Raw genomic sequence first — 16,187 nt, forward strand, 5'->3', positions numbered from 1 at the left:
CCTTGAAGGATCTTGGATATAGTAGATACTCAATAATTACCTATTAAGTTGGTTTGAAATACTAAGCTTAAAATAATTGTGATTATATTACCTGTACACCAAAATTCTCCAAGATGTGTATATTTATTGTTTCTTTACAATGTTCTTAACAAAAGAGCTTGCTAAAAATGTCTGAATTCTGAACTGAGTGAGTAAAATTGAGATTATTAGACATAGGGTTTCCAATTCATCTTTTACTGATATTTTAATTCATATTCTGTCACAATATCTAGCAGTATATTGGGGGTAAGGGGATAAGCTTTTTTCATTTTTTGAACTTTCAATTGAAATATACCGGCAGACAAATATGCAAATCATAGTGTATAACTTGATGACTTTTCACATATTGATGCTGCCATGAAACCAGCATCAAGATAAAAAAACCAAAACTTGATCAGCACCCCAGAAATTCTCCTGCTTCCTTCTAGTTGCTACCATTCTGAAGAATAATCACTTTCCTGCTGCTTTAGACCAGGTGTTCTTAACCTTTTTTGTTTCACGAACCACTTTGCAGTCAGGTGGAAACGCAGACCCCTTACTAAGACCACACAATACTGTGTATGATTTAGTAAATATATCACAGCTGCACCAACACGGCCCCCCAAGAATAACGTTTTTTTGAATTTCAATTCAAGATCACGGACCCGTTGTTAAGAACCCTGCTTTAGAAGTTTGGAAACAAATTGTTTTTAAGACACAGAAAAAGTGGTTACAGACATTGTGGCAACACTTCTGATAAAAGAGATGTCCCCAAATAAGTATATGTGGATTTCCAGAGATTTTTTTTTTTTAAATGTGGCTCCTACCCTGAAGGTGCATTTAAACACGGTACAATAAATTCTTTTCTAAATGTTCTTTTCTAAATGTTCTTGCTTTATCAAAGTGTTCAAGTTATATAAGTAACTTTGAATCAGGTGATTATTTTCAAATTTTATTGCATACTTGTTCAAGCAATTCTCAGACCTTGAGTTTTCAGAGGTTGTGAAAGCTGCACTCTGGGCTTGACCCTAATCATTAACTGGGCGCCACATCACTTTCCACATAGCTTTTATTGAGCTCAACTTAGTTAATTTTTTTCTGAATTTTGCTTAAGGCTCATGGTAGATACTCAAGAAAAACCTATAGTTAGCAAAGGTGACAGTCACCGTACTGCATATTTTAACTTTCTCCCACAGCATTCCACTGGAATGGGAATTCACATTGCTTGCGATAAGATGAACTGGCTAAAATATTAGAGCAGTTGGATACGATGAACTGGCTAAAATATTAGAGCAGTTGGATTCAGAACTATAAGGTCCCTCATTTTCCATTTTAAAGCATTCATTCCTTGTGTGCAGGGATGTTGGTTGAAGCATTATTTCTAAAAACATTGGGAAACATGTTACCAATAATAGGAGAATGTGTAAATGAATCATAACATGGATTCTTTTTTTAAAGATTTATTTTTTATTTCTCTCCCCATCCCTCCCCCCCAGTTGTCTGCTCTCTGTGTCCATTTGCTGTGTGTTCTTCTGTGTCTGCTTGTATTCCTCAGTGGCACCCGAATCTGTGTCTCTCTTTGTTGCATCATCTTGTTGTGTCAGCTCTCCATGTGTGCGGCGCCATTCCTGGGCAGGCTGCACTTTCTTTCGTGCTGGGTGGCTCTCCTTATGGGGTGCACTCCTTGTGCGTGGGGCTCCCCTATGCAGGGGACACCCCTGCGTGGCACGGCACTCCTTGCGCGCATCAGCACTGCATGTGGGCCAGCTCCACACGGGTCAAGGAGGCCCGGGGTTTGAACCGTGGACCTCCCATGTGGTAGGCGGACACCTTATCCCATGTGGTAGGTGGACACCCTATCCGTTGGACCAAATCCACTTCCCTGTGAATTCTTATGAATCATTAAAGGGATGTTTTCAAAGAATGCTTAATGATATGGGAAATTTCTTAATGTTAAGCAAAACAGTATAAAACTAATAGCAAGATACCAATTTTGTAAAAAAAAAAAGTATATTCATACACATAGCATGGAAGAAAGACTAGAAATTCATAGCATGTGACTGGTTATTCTGAATGGTGTGCTTGAGAGCAATTTGAAGTTTCTTTTTTTGCAAATACTTTTCATTTTATAGATTACCTTTTAAACATCAGAAAACAATCACACAAGTAACATCTTTTTTAAAAAGGACCCATTGGGCAGATCATTGTTGTTGTTTTTTTTACCAGTGAAGTCCTTTGGGAAATGACACAATAAATACAAGATTTAGTCAAGTGTTTAGGAGAATTCCACACAACAGCAGCAGGATTACAAATATTCATAAATGATCCTTCTTGGATTAATGGAATTTTTGATGTAAGAAACTTTGGTCATTTCATCCAGTTCAATTTAGGAATCCAAAAGGCAATATCCTCTGCCCCCACCTGCCCTACACTTGCCCTCCAAAATGCACTGTGAGTTTATGCTGGAACAGGCCCAGTGAAGAGGACCTCAGAACTTAACGTCAACCCTGGACCTCTGCCCACAACGTATTTCCTTTTCTTGATGCAGAATTTGTTTCCTGACTCCAGTCCTATCATATTATGACCATGTATAGCAAGTCTAAGCTTTCTTCAGTATAGATTAGTTTGCATTTTAAGTATAGAATGATACTTATAATCTTGTTTTTAACTGGTTCATAAGATAAAAACACTTTTTCTTTCACTTTATGAAGCAACTTTATAGCATCCATTCTTTACTTTTATGGAGTCATCATAAAAGACGTTTCACTTTCTCTTCAAAGAATTAACCACTCAGTGAGAATGGACTATAGGTTTTATAAATGAGACTGTTAATGCCTCACTTAAAAATTCGGCTTGGACTATAACCTCTGAGGCCCTTTCGAGCTTTAACAGTCTAATTCTATGTAATGTTTCCAGTTACCATTCAAAAGTAATTCTGTTCACTTGTTTGAAATTAATCCAGTAACTAACAAAAACTCAGTGGTGTGTGGCTTTTGTTCTCTTAGTTTAACAACAACAACAAACCACAGTTTCTTGATTCTTTCCAGGAATTTTGCAATGTATGCTGAATTAATCTTAATAATTTTTCACATGATGAAAACAACTTTGCCATTTCAAATTAAAGTGAAAAGGGATATGTATATATAAAAATAATATGAGAGCTCATAGGTAGCTCTGTTCTGTGGAGGAAATCTGAGTGACACTTAAAGGGTAAAGTGAATGTACGTATTTTTAGCACCACAGCTATAATCAAGCAGAAATGGTGGTAACGTGTACACTTTTGCCTCTTGATTTTTTTTTATAGTTCCAAACCACACCCATCTTGCAGGTTAGCCTTTCTACTGAGGCGAAGTCCTTTGGAAATTAAAATCTGTAATAGTAGGCAGAACACTTTTCATTGTGGAGTTGCTTGTTTCCTTTCGTCAAACACTAACTTTGACAGAGGATTATCTGAGAATAGATGCAGCTTAGAGAGACGGAATTTTAAATCTTCTGAATTGTTTTCCTGGGCCTTCGATTTTCAGGTAATAAGACCAGCAGGCGTAAGTATGCAATTTGTCTTTATGTTAATAGTAGTAATACAGCTTCAGATCCTATAGCTGTTTTTTTTATATGATTGCTTAAATTCAGATCCTCATCCTACAGGGGAGAACATATATATTATTTAACAAAATATATTCTTGCTTTGGGATTCTAGAGGGTTTTACATAATCAGTACAGTAGTAACTGTAGTGTGAGGATCACGTAATTCTTCATTCTTTCTTAATTTTGTTTTGAAAACTTATTTATGCAATACTTGTTGGATAAGAAAGGACTGTTTTGGTGTATGCAAGGATGGGTAAAAAAATGAAACATAAAACAAGTTTTGGTTGGGCTTTAATTTTCCTTTCAGTAAGGAATATACTTAATTCTTAGGGAAATGCTGAAGTAACTGAATTTACTCTTTGTGCACCACTAGAACTTTGTATGTATTATTGTTTCAGAGCCTAATACTTTCAACCTGTTGAACGAGCTCTTCAAATCTGTGGTTTAATTATGGATCAACAAAACACCCATTTTTTCTAAAGATTCCACAGGTGTATAAAACATATGGTAATAGAGAATATCTGCAGTACTGGTGGTGGGATAAGATTATATCCAAGTATCTGGAGTCTAAAATACCTAGATTGAGATAAATTCTTTATTATTTTTGCTCTTCTGCATTTTTAAGTATCCTCTGGAGATAGCACCCTTGCCTGAAACCCTTTTTCACTGTTTCATTGAATTTGGAAAGGAGCAGAAGGCTTTTGGAAAGATAGTGACAGTTTCTTTATAAATTGTGTTCCCATAAGCACGTAGCCTTTTACTTGTGTTTTTTAACAGTTTCTGAAGTTGGCTGAAGAACTGTGTATCTTTACCCTACATAGTCTTGGAAGCTGCAGCAGCCTTACTTTAACTCTTTTCTTAGTAAAGCAGAAATTGAGCAGTTCCCAGCCCATGTAAAGTTGAGAAGGTCTTGAATGATGCATGTCGAGGAAACTTGGATACTGATACTGCTAGCAGTTTGCATAGGTCTTAGTACCAAAGAATTAAAGCCTGAGTTTTCTTAAGAGGCCAGCTTTTTAAGTATATTTCCTTTGTGTAGTAACCTGAGCCCTAAAATCCAAGTAGAAAGCTGTCTTCTCTGCTCAGCTTTGTGAAGCATTCAACCATTTAAATTTATTCATAAGCACGATATAATACAGTTACTCTGTGACTCTTAGAAAAATGAACACTTTATGACCAATTAACCCAGGACTGTGAGTGCCATGGAAAACTTTCACAAAGTTCTGAAAAACCCCCTCATGACTTTGTTAGGAACCAGAAATTTTTTTCCTCTATTATGCCCGGAGTCCTACAAAAGCTCTACCCTGTGCCAGCCCTTTCCTAATAAACCAGCCAATTGCTCAGTTGTGTGCTTGTGGAGGAGGGGGAAACATTCCTTTATGATCCCCCGTTTAGATCAGCTTACCACCAAAGCATGATACTTGATTACCCTTATTATGTTACTGTACGTAGCTACAAATGTTGGTAATGGCCCGGCCTTATCTAATCATTGAAAACAGTAGCCTCCCTGCTGAGTCAGTGCTCTCAGAGGCCCCTATTGCTCAGGACCCTGTAAGAACTGGGCGGCATGGGAGGTTAGTTGTGCACTAAAAGCGCAAACACCTTAAAGTCCCAAATTCTTCACTGAGGCCTGACTGCCTGGTTTTGCTTCTAAGTGCTGATCTCTGAAGCCCATTGCATCTGGGCCTGAGTCTCTTGAAGTTACATGTTTATCAACTACTTCGAACCACATGTGTCTTTTAGAGTTGAGGTTTTAGGGTTCTTTCTTTCCCTTTCCTTCCAAATGTTTCCAACCCAGTTTTTAGCCTTGAAGGTTAGAAGAGGAGTTATCATAAGCCAGTAGAAGCAAATGGTGAACAGAATTCTTATCTGTTTACCTATTACAGCAGGAGTGGGAGTTGAATTATTTCTCCCTCTAAAATGCTAGAGCAGTGGCCTCCAGACTTTTTTTTTTATCCCACCCCCTTCCAGCTTTTTGCGTGCGGTCTGCTCTCTGTGTCCTTTCGCTGTACTTTCTTCTGTGTCTGTATTTTATTTATTTTATTTCCCCTCCTCCCTTGCAGCTGGCTTGCTGTCTGTTCTCTGTCCATTCGCTGTGGGCTCTTCTGTGTTCTTGCTTGTCTCCTTTTTTTGTTGAATCACCTTGCTGAGTTGGCTCTCCGTGGCTTCTGTGGGTGAGCTTGCCTTCACAAGGAGGCCCCGGGACACGAACCCAGGGCCTTCCATATGGTAGATGGGAGCCCAACTCATTGAGCCACAGCCACTTCCCTCCAGACTTTTTAAATTGTTCCTCTCTCATCAGTAAAAAGTTGGTTGATTATCATATCCATGTGCATCTTAATGGATGTGTTATATAAACTAAAGAACACAGGGCACTCGCTCTTCATCGTTAGTAACAGTGAGTGTAAGCTGTATTTTGCGTAGTTTTAATAATTTTGAACTTTTTGCCTGACAGTCACATTTGCTCCTTTTTGTATTCTGAAGTAACTTGTGATAACTCATAGGAGTAGAAGTGGCAGTTCTGCCTTCTTCTTATAATTAGTTCATTTTTCAGTGCCCAATTTCTTTTGCAGGTATCTTTCCCCCCCTAGGTTTAAGGTTTTTAAATTTTATTTTTTTGAATCATTAATAGAAATAAATTTTTGTTAGAATAGTTATAGGTTTACAGAAAAATCAAGTACAGAGTTCCCGTATTCTCCCACCCCCCACCACCCCCCACAGTTTTCCCTATTAACATTTTGCATTGGTAGGGTGACAGGTGTCTTTTTAAAGCTACTTGCCCATTTAGTGAAGGTAAATTTGGTATCACCTAGATTATATAATCCTTTAGGCCACTCAGTCAGGTCTATACAAACTGTAAGATGTCCAAATCCTGGACGCTTACTGTCTAGCCTCTGCTTTGTGGAATGTCCACTCCTCTCCTGGGGTGTCCCTTGGACTGCTCGCGACATGGTCATGTCATGAGGACCAAATTAGGATGCTAGTGGAAATAATTGCAAACTTTTTTGTTTAAGATTTATTTATTTATTTCTCCCCCTGCTTGTCTGCTCTCTGTCCATTCGCTGTGTGTTCCTCTGTGTCTGCTTGTATTGTCATTGACAGCTCTGGGAACCAATCCTGGGATCTTCTGGAGTGGGAGAGAGGCGATCATTCTCTTGTGCCACCTCAGCTCCTGGTCTGCTGCGTCTCTTATTGTCTCTCCTCTGTGTCTCTTTTTGTTGCGTCATCTTGCTGCGCCAGCTCTCCGCATGGGCCTGCACTCCTGTGCAGGGTAGCGCTCCATATGGGCCAGCTTGCCACATGGACCAGCTGGCCGTCACCAGGAAGCCCTGGGCATCAAACCCTGGACCTTCTATATGGTAGACGGGAGCCCAATTGGTTGAGCCACATCCACTTCCCCATGTTAAATATTTGTAAAGCTAAATTCTTTCCCTCTTTAAAATTAAGAAACAAAAACAAGTAGTTCTAGTATTTCCTTCCTGAGTTCTAGTGAAGACCACTTTTTAATTTTTAATTTTTTTGTAGTGATTATATTGTTTTCTGATGAATCAAGAGTGAGGCTTCAGTTTTCTCATCTGTAAAATGAGAGAATTGGAATTTTAAGGTATTTTTCTGGGAGTTTATACCATTTCATTTTTTACCTTTTTTTTTTTTACAATTACATGCCAATAACTCATTCTCATAAGTAATTTTAGTGCTCAGAAGTTGTTTCTTTAAGGAATAAATATCAGAAATATTATTTTTTATTGGGCTTTTTTTAAAATTTATTTTTTATCTCCTCCCCCAGTTGTCTGCTCTCTGTGTCCATTTGCTGTGTGTTCTTCTGTGTCCGTTTGTATTCTTGTCAGTGGCACCAGGAATCTGTGTCTCTTTTTGTTGTGTCATCTTGCCGTGTCGTCTCTCCGTGTGTGTGGCACCATTCCTGGGCAGGCTGCACTTTCTTTCGTGCTGGGCGGCTCTCCTTATGGGGCACACTCCTTGCGCACGGGGCTCTCCTGCGTGGGGGACACCCCTGCGTGGCAGGGCACTCCTTGCGCACATCAGCACTGCGCATGGGCCAGCTCCACACGGGTCAAGGAGGCCCGGGCTTTGAACCATGGACCTCCCATGTGGTAGACGGACACCCTATCCACTGAGCCAAGTCCGCTTCCCCAGAAATATTATTTTTAAGCCAGGATTTTGGAAGTATCTGTATTTCACCCAAATCAGAGCTTAAAAAGCCTCTTTACTTTTCAAGGTCCACAGCAGTGTCGCCTCCTTGGGAAAACCTTTCATATCACCCAAGTTTAAAATATTTGCTCTTTTTTCTCATATACACCCATCGGAGGGCTTGTACTACAGCTATGTGTGCACATGCTTACTGTTCGTGAGGCACGGTGGTTTCTTGCTGAGTTTGTATTTCACTGACAGTATTGAAGAATGTTGTTGGAAACAATGAAAACATGTTCTCCAAAAAATTATTTTAAACTGTTTTCTTCCAGGGGAGCTCTTTTGGAAAACCTAGGCTGAAGTTCTTTTTTTTTTCACTTCCCAAATTAGAGAAGTTGTAGATTTACAGAAAAAGCATGTAAAAAATAGTGTTCCCATATACCCCCCTTCTCCCATTATGAACACTTTGCGTCAGTGTGGAACCTGTGTTGCAACTGAAAGAATATTACGGTTGCACTGTAACTGTAGTCAGCAGTTTACATTAGGGTGTGTTCCCTCCCATATACTCCCCTGTTATTAACACCTTGCCTTATTTTAGTACATTTGTTATAATTGATGAAAGAACATTTTAATAACTGCATTATTAACTGTAGTCAATCATTTACGTCATCAATGTTCTTAACCAGGGGTCTGGGGATCTCTCGGAAGCCCCTGAATGGGCTTGGGGATGTGTGACCATGAACTTCCTGAAATCATGCACAAAAGATACAGAGTATCTCTGTGTACATTTTTTTCTGGACAAGGGTTCAGAGCTTTTCTCAGAAAGGATAAAAATCAAAACACTAAGAATCAATACTCAGGGGAAATGTAGATATTTCAAGTATTGATATACCCTTCTATTCATTTAAATTTATGTCTATTTTCTGCCATGTTTTCATCACTTTTGTGTTTTCACCTCTCTGGAGAACTTCTTGACCTTGCTATGAAAGTCGGTAGCCGTATTAGCAATACCTGGTACGGTACATACCATCGGCTCCCTCATGCTCTGTTCCTCCTTACTTACATACTCACAGTATTATCTTGCTTGAGTGATAATGCCTTTCCAAACTCGCTTCTTAATTCTTGTATAATATGATAAATAATAGTACTTCTTTAAAAAAAAGTTAAAACGTTTTAGTTAAATTAGTATCGATAGAAAATCAAAAGAACAATGTACAGAATTGTTTTGTAAACCTCTATACTTGAGTCATCTAATTTTAACGGCTACATCAAAGGGGCTCTGATCTTACCCCTGAGTATTGTGTGGAAAGGTAATTCCTTGGTTCACTTGACAGTATTTCACACCTCGGTTGCTTGTGGCTATTTAGGAGTCAGTGTGGTTTTACTGAAAGAAACATGGACTGGGACTCAGGCACTTGGAAAATAGTACCATCTTGACACTTAGAAGCCAATGATCTCTGCTAAGGAGGTTGACCTCTCTGAGTCTGTCTCCTCATATATAAAAATGGGAATATAAGTACAGTATAATAATAATGATCTGCTGCCTGCCCACTAGGTTGATGTGAGGTGGAATGAAAGAATATATGTGAAAGAGCTTTATAAATTGGGAAACACTTAAATGTGAGACTTCCTGGTAGTGGTAGTGCTCCTTAGACCATCAGGGCGGTTTTCCTTAGTCTTTGGCTTGAGGCCATCATGAAGTATTAGTGCCTAACTTATCTTTACTTTCACAAAGGTGAAGTGATTATTGTTAAGCAAGAACAAAGTATCTAGTGAATCTGCCCTGAGGCACTTACATCAAGGGAAAGGATAGACTTAAGGGAAAAATCCATCACATTAAAACATATAATCAGGACTTCTGGGAAGATGGCAGACTAGAAAGACATGGGACTCTCTTTTCTCCCAGAAAAATAGCTAGGCAACAGGCTGAAACAGCCTGGAAATAAATCTTCTAGGTGTTTAGAACACAGGTGAAGGCTGGACACCACCTAGAAGAGAGAGGGACAAAGGAAAAGAATCACGATGGCAAAACTGAGTTAAAACCAGCACTTGCTGCTGCTGTCAGCCTCCCCCACAGTAAGGGCACTTTAACATTCTCAGGCTTCTGGACCAGCTCCAGACAAAGAGGGCTCCAGGAACCCACTGCCCCAGGTAAATGGAGAGAGAGGTACCCAGCTTAAGGCTGACTCAGCTTTTCACCTGCAAATTTTGTACGCTGTGTCCCTCTAGCCCTTGCAGGCAGGATGGGACTGTGCCAGTGTCTGCCTTGGGAGCCAACTCAGGGCTAAAGAGATCTGACCCTCCCAACCTCCATCTCTACTAACCAGGACTGATTGTTGAGGACACAGGGGGGAGTGGAATTATTTCCTACCTGGGAGAAGGGAGGGGACTGCCAACTAAGGCTAAAGAACTGTTTCTGAGAAAGTTTTAATTACAAGGCTCATAGCCTCCAGACAGGAACCTCTGTCACATTGATCTGGTCCCTGTTGCAGCAAATACGTTCCAACCAGGCATTGAACTAAGAGGGCTGCCAAAGAGTGCCATCTGCTGGCAGACAAAGGAAGTATATGTGAGAAAATTAAAAGTAAGTAAGAGGGGCTTTTTCTGGCCTTTATAGTATCCCTCATCAATGCCCTAGAAAAAGGGTCTGCAGCCCATTACTGGTTCCAAAACCCAGTTTTGAGCACCTAACAGGGACAATCCTGACGATCCAGGCTGAACATAGAAGCAAAGAGCAGAGTAACACACAGCCTCCTGCCACTAAATCCTGACAAAAGAGAGAGAAATTGAGCATCTGAGTGAACCACCATCCTAATCATATGCCTAGACATCAGGAAAAATTTATAAGCCATGCTAAAAAAATGGAAGACAAGGCCCAAGGAAAGGAATGTGTCAAAACCCCAGAAGAGACACAGGATTTGAGACAACTAATTAACAAGATTCACAGAAATTTCCAAAATAAAATTAATGAGTTGAAAGACAATATGCCTAAAGAGATAAATGACATCAAGAAGACACTGAATGTGCACAAAGAAGAATTTAAAATCCTAAAGAGGAAAGTAACAGAGCTCATGGGAATGAAAGACACCATAGTTGAGATAAAAAACACATTGGAGGAAGCAGCTGTGGCTCAATGAGTTGGGCTCCCATCTACCATATGGGAGGCCCTGCGTTCGCGTCCTGGAGCCTCCTTGTGAAGGCAGGCTCACCTGCCAGCCCCGCGGAGTGCCGACTCAGCAAGGTGATGCAACAAAAAGGGAGACAAGCAAAAACACAGAAGAGCACACAATGAATGGACAGAGAGCAGACAACAAGCAAGTCACAAAAGGGGGGAGGAATAAATAATAAATACACAGAAGGACACACAATGAGTGGACACAGAGAGCTGACAGCAAGCGAAAAGCTGCAAGGGGGAGGGAGGAAAAAAACACATTGGAGGCATACAACAGAAGACTCAAAATGATAGAAGAAAGAGTAAATGATACTGAAGACAGAACAGCTGAAATTGAAGAGATAAAAGACAGATTAAAGAATGGAAAAAATTGAGCTGGGTTTAGGGATTTGAATGATAACATTAAATGCAACAACATACATCTCATGGGAGTTCCAGAAGGAGAAGATAAGGGAAAAGGGGCAGAAAGAGTATTTGAGGAAATAATAGCTGAAAATTTCCCAACTCTTACAAAAGAAATGAACTTACATGTCCAAGAAGGGCACTGTACCCAATTCAGAATAAATCTGGATAGACCAACTGCAAGGCACATACTACTTAGAATGCCAGATATCAAAAATAGAAAATTCTGAGAGCAAAAAGGGAGAAGCAAACCATCACATACAGTGGATGCTGAGTAAGACTTAGCATGGATTTCTCATCAGAAACCATGAAAGTGAGAAGACTGTGGTATGATACAATTAGTATACTAAAAGAGAAAAACTGTCAGTTGGGAATTCTTTATCCAGTGAAATTGTCCTTTAAATCTGAAGATGAGTATAAAATACCCACTATCTCACTCCCTGTACAAGAATCAACTAAAAATGGATCAAAAACCTAAATATAAAAGCCAGGACCATAAGAAAAGGTAAGGAAACATCTTAAAGACCTTGTAGTTGGTGGTGGTTTCTTGGACCTTGCACCCAAAGCATAGCAGCAAAAGAAAAAATAGATAAATGGGACTTCCTCAAAATAAATATTTTTGCACCTCACAGAACTTTGTGCAGTGGGTGAAAAGGCAGCTAACACAATGGAGAAAATATTTGGAAATCATTTGCCTGAAAGGGTTTAATATCCATGATATATAAAGAAATGATACAGCTCTACAATGAAAAGACAAATGACCCAATTTGAAAATGGACAAAAGACTTGAATAGACATTTGTCCAAAGAACAAATACAAATATCAAAACATGAAAAAATGTTCAACATCACTCATGATTAGGGAAATGCAAATCAAAATTACAATGAGATATCATTTCACACTTACCAGAATGGCCACTCTTAAAAAGACAGAGAACTACAAATGTTGGAGAGGATGTGGAGAGATAGGAACACTTATCCACTGTTGGTGGAAATGTAGAATGGTACAGCCACTGTGGAGGACTGTTTGGCAGTTCCTAAAGAAGTTGAATGTAGATTTGTCATATGACTCTGCAAACCCCTACTGGGTGGTTACACAGGATGGATCAGGGAGGCCCCTAAACTTTGACTGGAAGTTATTCTCTAAATTTGTTGTATGAGTAGCCCTGAAGGAAAGCACTTGCAGGGGTCAACCTGCAAGTTGCAAGACTTGAGAAGGTGAGAAAGGTGCTGTCTTTTTTTTTTACTCTTAGCTTTCAAGGAAAGCTCTTTTATAACACTAGCTGTGTACAAGCTTAAGAAACAGATGCCTCAGAGTCTTAAGTTCTAGAGATAACAGATTAAATATCAAAATGTCTAGGTTTAAATAAAAGATTATAAAACAAGTGATAACCCAGGCAAAGGAGAAGATTAAAGCATCAGAGACCATCAATGGGGAGGACCAGATCTGGGACATACCACGTAAGACTTTTTAAAAAGTGACTCTAAATATGTTGAAGGAGCTAATGGAAAACATGGACAAAGAACAAAAGGAGATGAGGGCAATCATAGAGGAACACAGAGACTGTCGATAGATAAAAATGTTGAAAAGGAATGAAATAGCTGAAAACCATAATAACAGAAATTGAAAGCTCCCTAGGTGCCTTCAATAAGCAGATTGGAGCTGGCAGAAGAAATAATCAGAGAACTTGAAGATAAGACAATTGAAAATATTCAGTGTGAGGAGCAGTAAGAAGAAAGAAGAAAGAAAAGAGAACAAAGCCTAAAGAACCTATGGGACATCATTAAGCATACCAGTATGTATACTGTGGGAATCCTAGGAGGAGAAGACAGAAGGCGGCAAAGAGATATTCAAGGAAATAATGGCTGAAAATTTCCCAGATTTACAAAGACGTGATATACACAGTACTATTGTAATTTGGGTTTGAAATTCCACTTTTATTTCCTATGGGATCTAAAAAGCAAATGCATAAACTCTAATGATTAAGCAGTGGTTTTGGACTCATAATCATGAATTTGTGACAAGAATTTCATAAAGGTGGGGCAGGAGTATAGGAACGGAATTTATGTATCCTATTGAAGTTAAGTTGGTATCAAAGCAAACGAGACTGCTGTAGATTTAGGGTGTTCACTTTAAACCCCTTAGTAAATACAAAGAAAATATTGGAGAATATGCAAGCTCGTAGAGACAGAAATTAGAATCAGTTTGCCAGATTTGCATGCAGGGGGAATGGGGAGTTAATGCATAATGGGTGTAGCATTTTTGTTTGGGGAACTAGGAAAGCTTTAGTAATGGTTAGAGGTGTGGCAGCACAATATTGTGAATGTGATTAATCTCATTGAATCGTATGCTTGAGAGTGGTTGAGATAGGAAGGTTTATATTGTATATCTGTTCCCACAATTTAAAAGAAAGAACAGCTAAAGAGACTATAATAATTAAATGCAATGCATGATCCTTGATGGGATCTAGCAAGGGAGGAGAAAAGGTTCAAAGGGACATTATTGGGATACATGAAAAAATTGGAATATAAGACTATAAGCTTTATATCATTGTTAAATTTTTCATCTTTGAAACTGTACCTAACGTGCTTACATAAGTGAATGTCCTTGTTGTTCAGGAAATGTCCGTGCCGTGTTAAGTGTTCTGTGAACATATGCATACGACCTATACTAAAGTGTTCAGTAAATGGATTGCTGATATTTTGGATTCCCAGCTTCTGAAACAAATACCATGTAGTGGGTTGACGTAAACAACAGGAATTTATTGTCTCACGGCCTTGAGGCTAGGAGAAGTCCAAAATTGAGACATCGACAAGATAGTGCTCTCTTCCTGAAGACTTGGTGTTCTGGGCCTGGCTGCTGGTGATCCTGCTTCTTGGTTTTTCTGTCACACAGCAGTGAACCTGGAAGCATCTCCAGGCTTCTCTCTCCATCTCACTTCCATTCTGCTTGTAAGAAACTACAGTCATCTGGATTAAAGGCCAGCCTGCTTCAGGAGGGCCACACCTGCACTGCAATAGCATCTTGAAGAGATTCTGTGTACAATGTCCCTACCCACCAGAATGTGGACCGAGACCAACAATGTGTCCAAACTGGGTATACAATTCAGTCCACCACAGATGAGCAGATGATGGGAGGGAGGAAGGGAGCGGGCCAGGGAGGGTGGCTGGCTGGATGGGTAGATGGATGGAAAGATGGGAAGAGTAATACGGCAAACGTTTGCGAATGTTAACCTTTGTGGATCTGGGTATCTGGGGGTTTAGGGGTATATTGGAGTTCTCTGTATGGGATTTTTTATCCTTTTTGTATTTGTCCTATAAATTGAAGGAATTTCAAAATGAAACATTTAAAACCCACTTAAAACATGAAGCATTGGTTCAGACATTTATTGTTACTTTAAGATAGTGAAATAAATGGAAGTAAAACTGTAAGATTGCAAAAGTTGGATAGGGTCAGACTAATTGTGTAAGCAAGGTAATTAAATTCCAGTTTCCTGGGCCTACTCTTCTCTGGAGGAATGGAAGCATGGACCTTGACGTAGTTGTTTGAATTATATGTGACACTGGCTGAGCGGTATTGGGCAAGTTTTCAACCTTAGCTTGAGTTTCTTTATCAGTAAAACATGTAACAACTGTTTCTCTTGGCAGTTGTTCTAAGAATTGGAGATAATTTACGTAAGTGCCTGGGACATGGATGGGTCTCTCCATAGGGAAGACAGTTTAATTTGTCAACAAATTTTCTCTTAATTCCAGGCCTGAGCGTTCCTATGTCCACAAAGGTCTGCTGCTTTAGTCCCTATTCATTTAGTCTTTCATTTGAAGAACTTGCCCCTGTGTGCTCTAGGGAAGTTGAAATAGAAGGTATGTTTAAAATGCTTTTACTTAAGTCTAAGAACAAATCCTGACACAGTTAAAACTTTTCCTCTGTATTATTTGTGATAATACAGAGTAGCTATATAATTGGCTTTATAAACAGGTTTTCTGCTGTACTTTCTTTTAAGGTCCAGTAGAGGGAATGATCAAGTGAAATACATTATGGAACGAAGGACCATTGTATACAATTGTGGAGGTTATGCTGTGATGATTCATTCTGTTTAAATTTTGTCTTTTTATTTTTAATTATAAACTATTGATAGTTACAAAAGTAAAGAGAATAAATATGCACTTGTTTTCTCTACTCAGCTAAGAAATGCCAGCCATTTGCTATTTATCACCTCTCTATTTTTCGTAAGAAATAAAACAGTACAGACGTGGTGGAAGGCTCTCCCCCTTTTCAGTCCCTTCCCTCACCAACAGTCATGAAGTGGGTGTGTGTTAATAATTCTTCCATCCGTGTCTTTGTTGTTGTTGTTTTAAAACAAGCCCTTTAGTCAATATCCACTAAATGGGGAAATACCCATTTTTCTGTATGTGTGGTAGTCCAGGCGCATCAGCTGTAGTGCAGCCTGTGGCTGTTCATTACGCAGCTCCGAGACCCGGGCAGCTTGCCCCTCTGTTCCGGTCAGGGACGCGGAGGATGTCACTTAAAGGTTGGCATGGGACTTGTCGTGTGTTTTTTAATATTCATAAAGGTTTATATTAACAACAACAAAAAGTCATCCTCTTCCAGAGTGAAAGGACCTCATTTCAGATGTGATGGGGAGTAGCTCCTAATTCATCTCACACCCTCTTCGCTCCCTATGTAGTTTCCAAGGACTCAGTGAGAAACAGATCCGTGGTGGAGGATTCCACCTTCCCAGTTCACTCCACAGATTCATATTCTTAAATGTAAAATCCAAAACCATAAAAGTTCTAGAAGAAATACAGGAGAAAACCTTTAGGACCTTGTGTTCAGCAAAGATATCTAAGATACAACATCAAAG

The 16,187-nt window shown here is 39.4% G+C and overlaps 1 protein-coding gene across 4 annotated transcripts in view; it reads left to right on the top strand.

Annotated features, from left to right (window-relative positions):
- PLS1 (plastin 1) overlaps positions 1–16,187 on the top strand; it is a 122,172-nt gene that overhangs the window by 18,381 nt on the left and 87,604 nt on the right. The window contains exon 1 of one of the 4 annotated variants that reach the window (XM_058295108.2): positions 3,474–3,542. The exons of the other annotated variants lie outside the window; for them this stretch is intronic. The gene's annotated coding sequence lies outside the window, so the exon portion shown is untranslated. Of the gene's footprint in view, positions 1–3,473; positions 3,543–16,187 lie in introns of those variants that run through there. 4 annotated transcript variants of the gene reach the window in all.

This window comes from Dasypus novemcinctus, chromosome 4 (genome assembly GCF_030445035.2).
Source record: "Dasypus novemcinctus isolate mDasNov1 chromosome 4, mDasNov1.1.hap2, whole genome shotgun sequence".
NCBI lineage: Eukaryota > Metazoa > Chordata > Mammalia > Cingulata > Dasypodidae > Dasypus > Dasypus novemcinctus.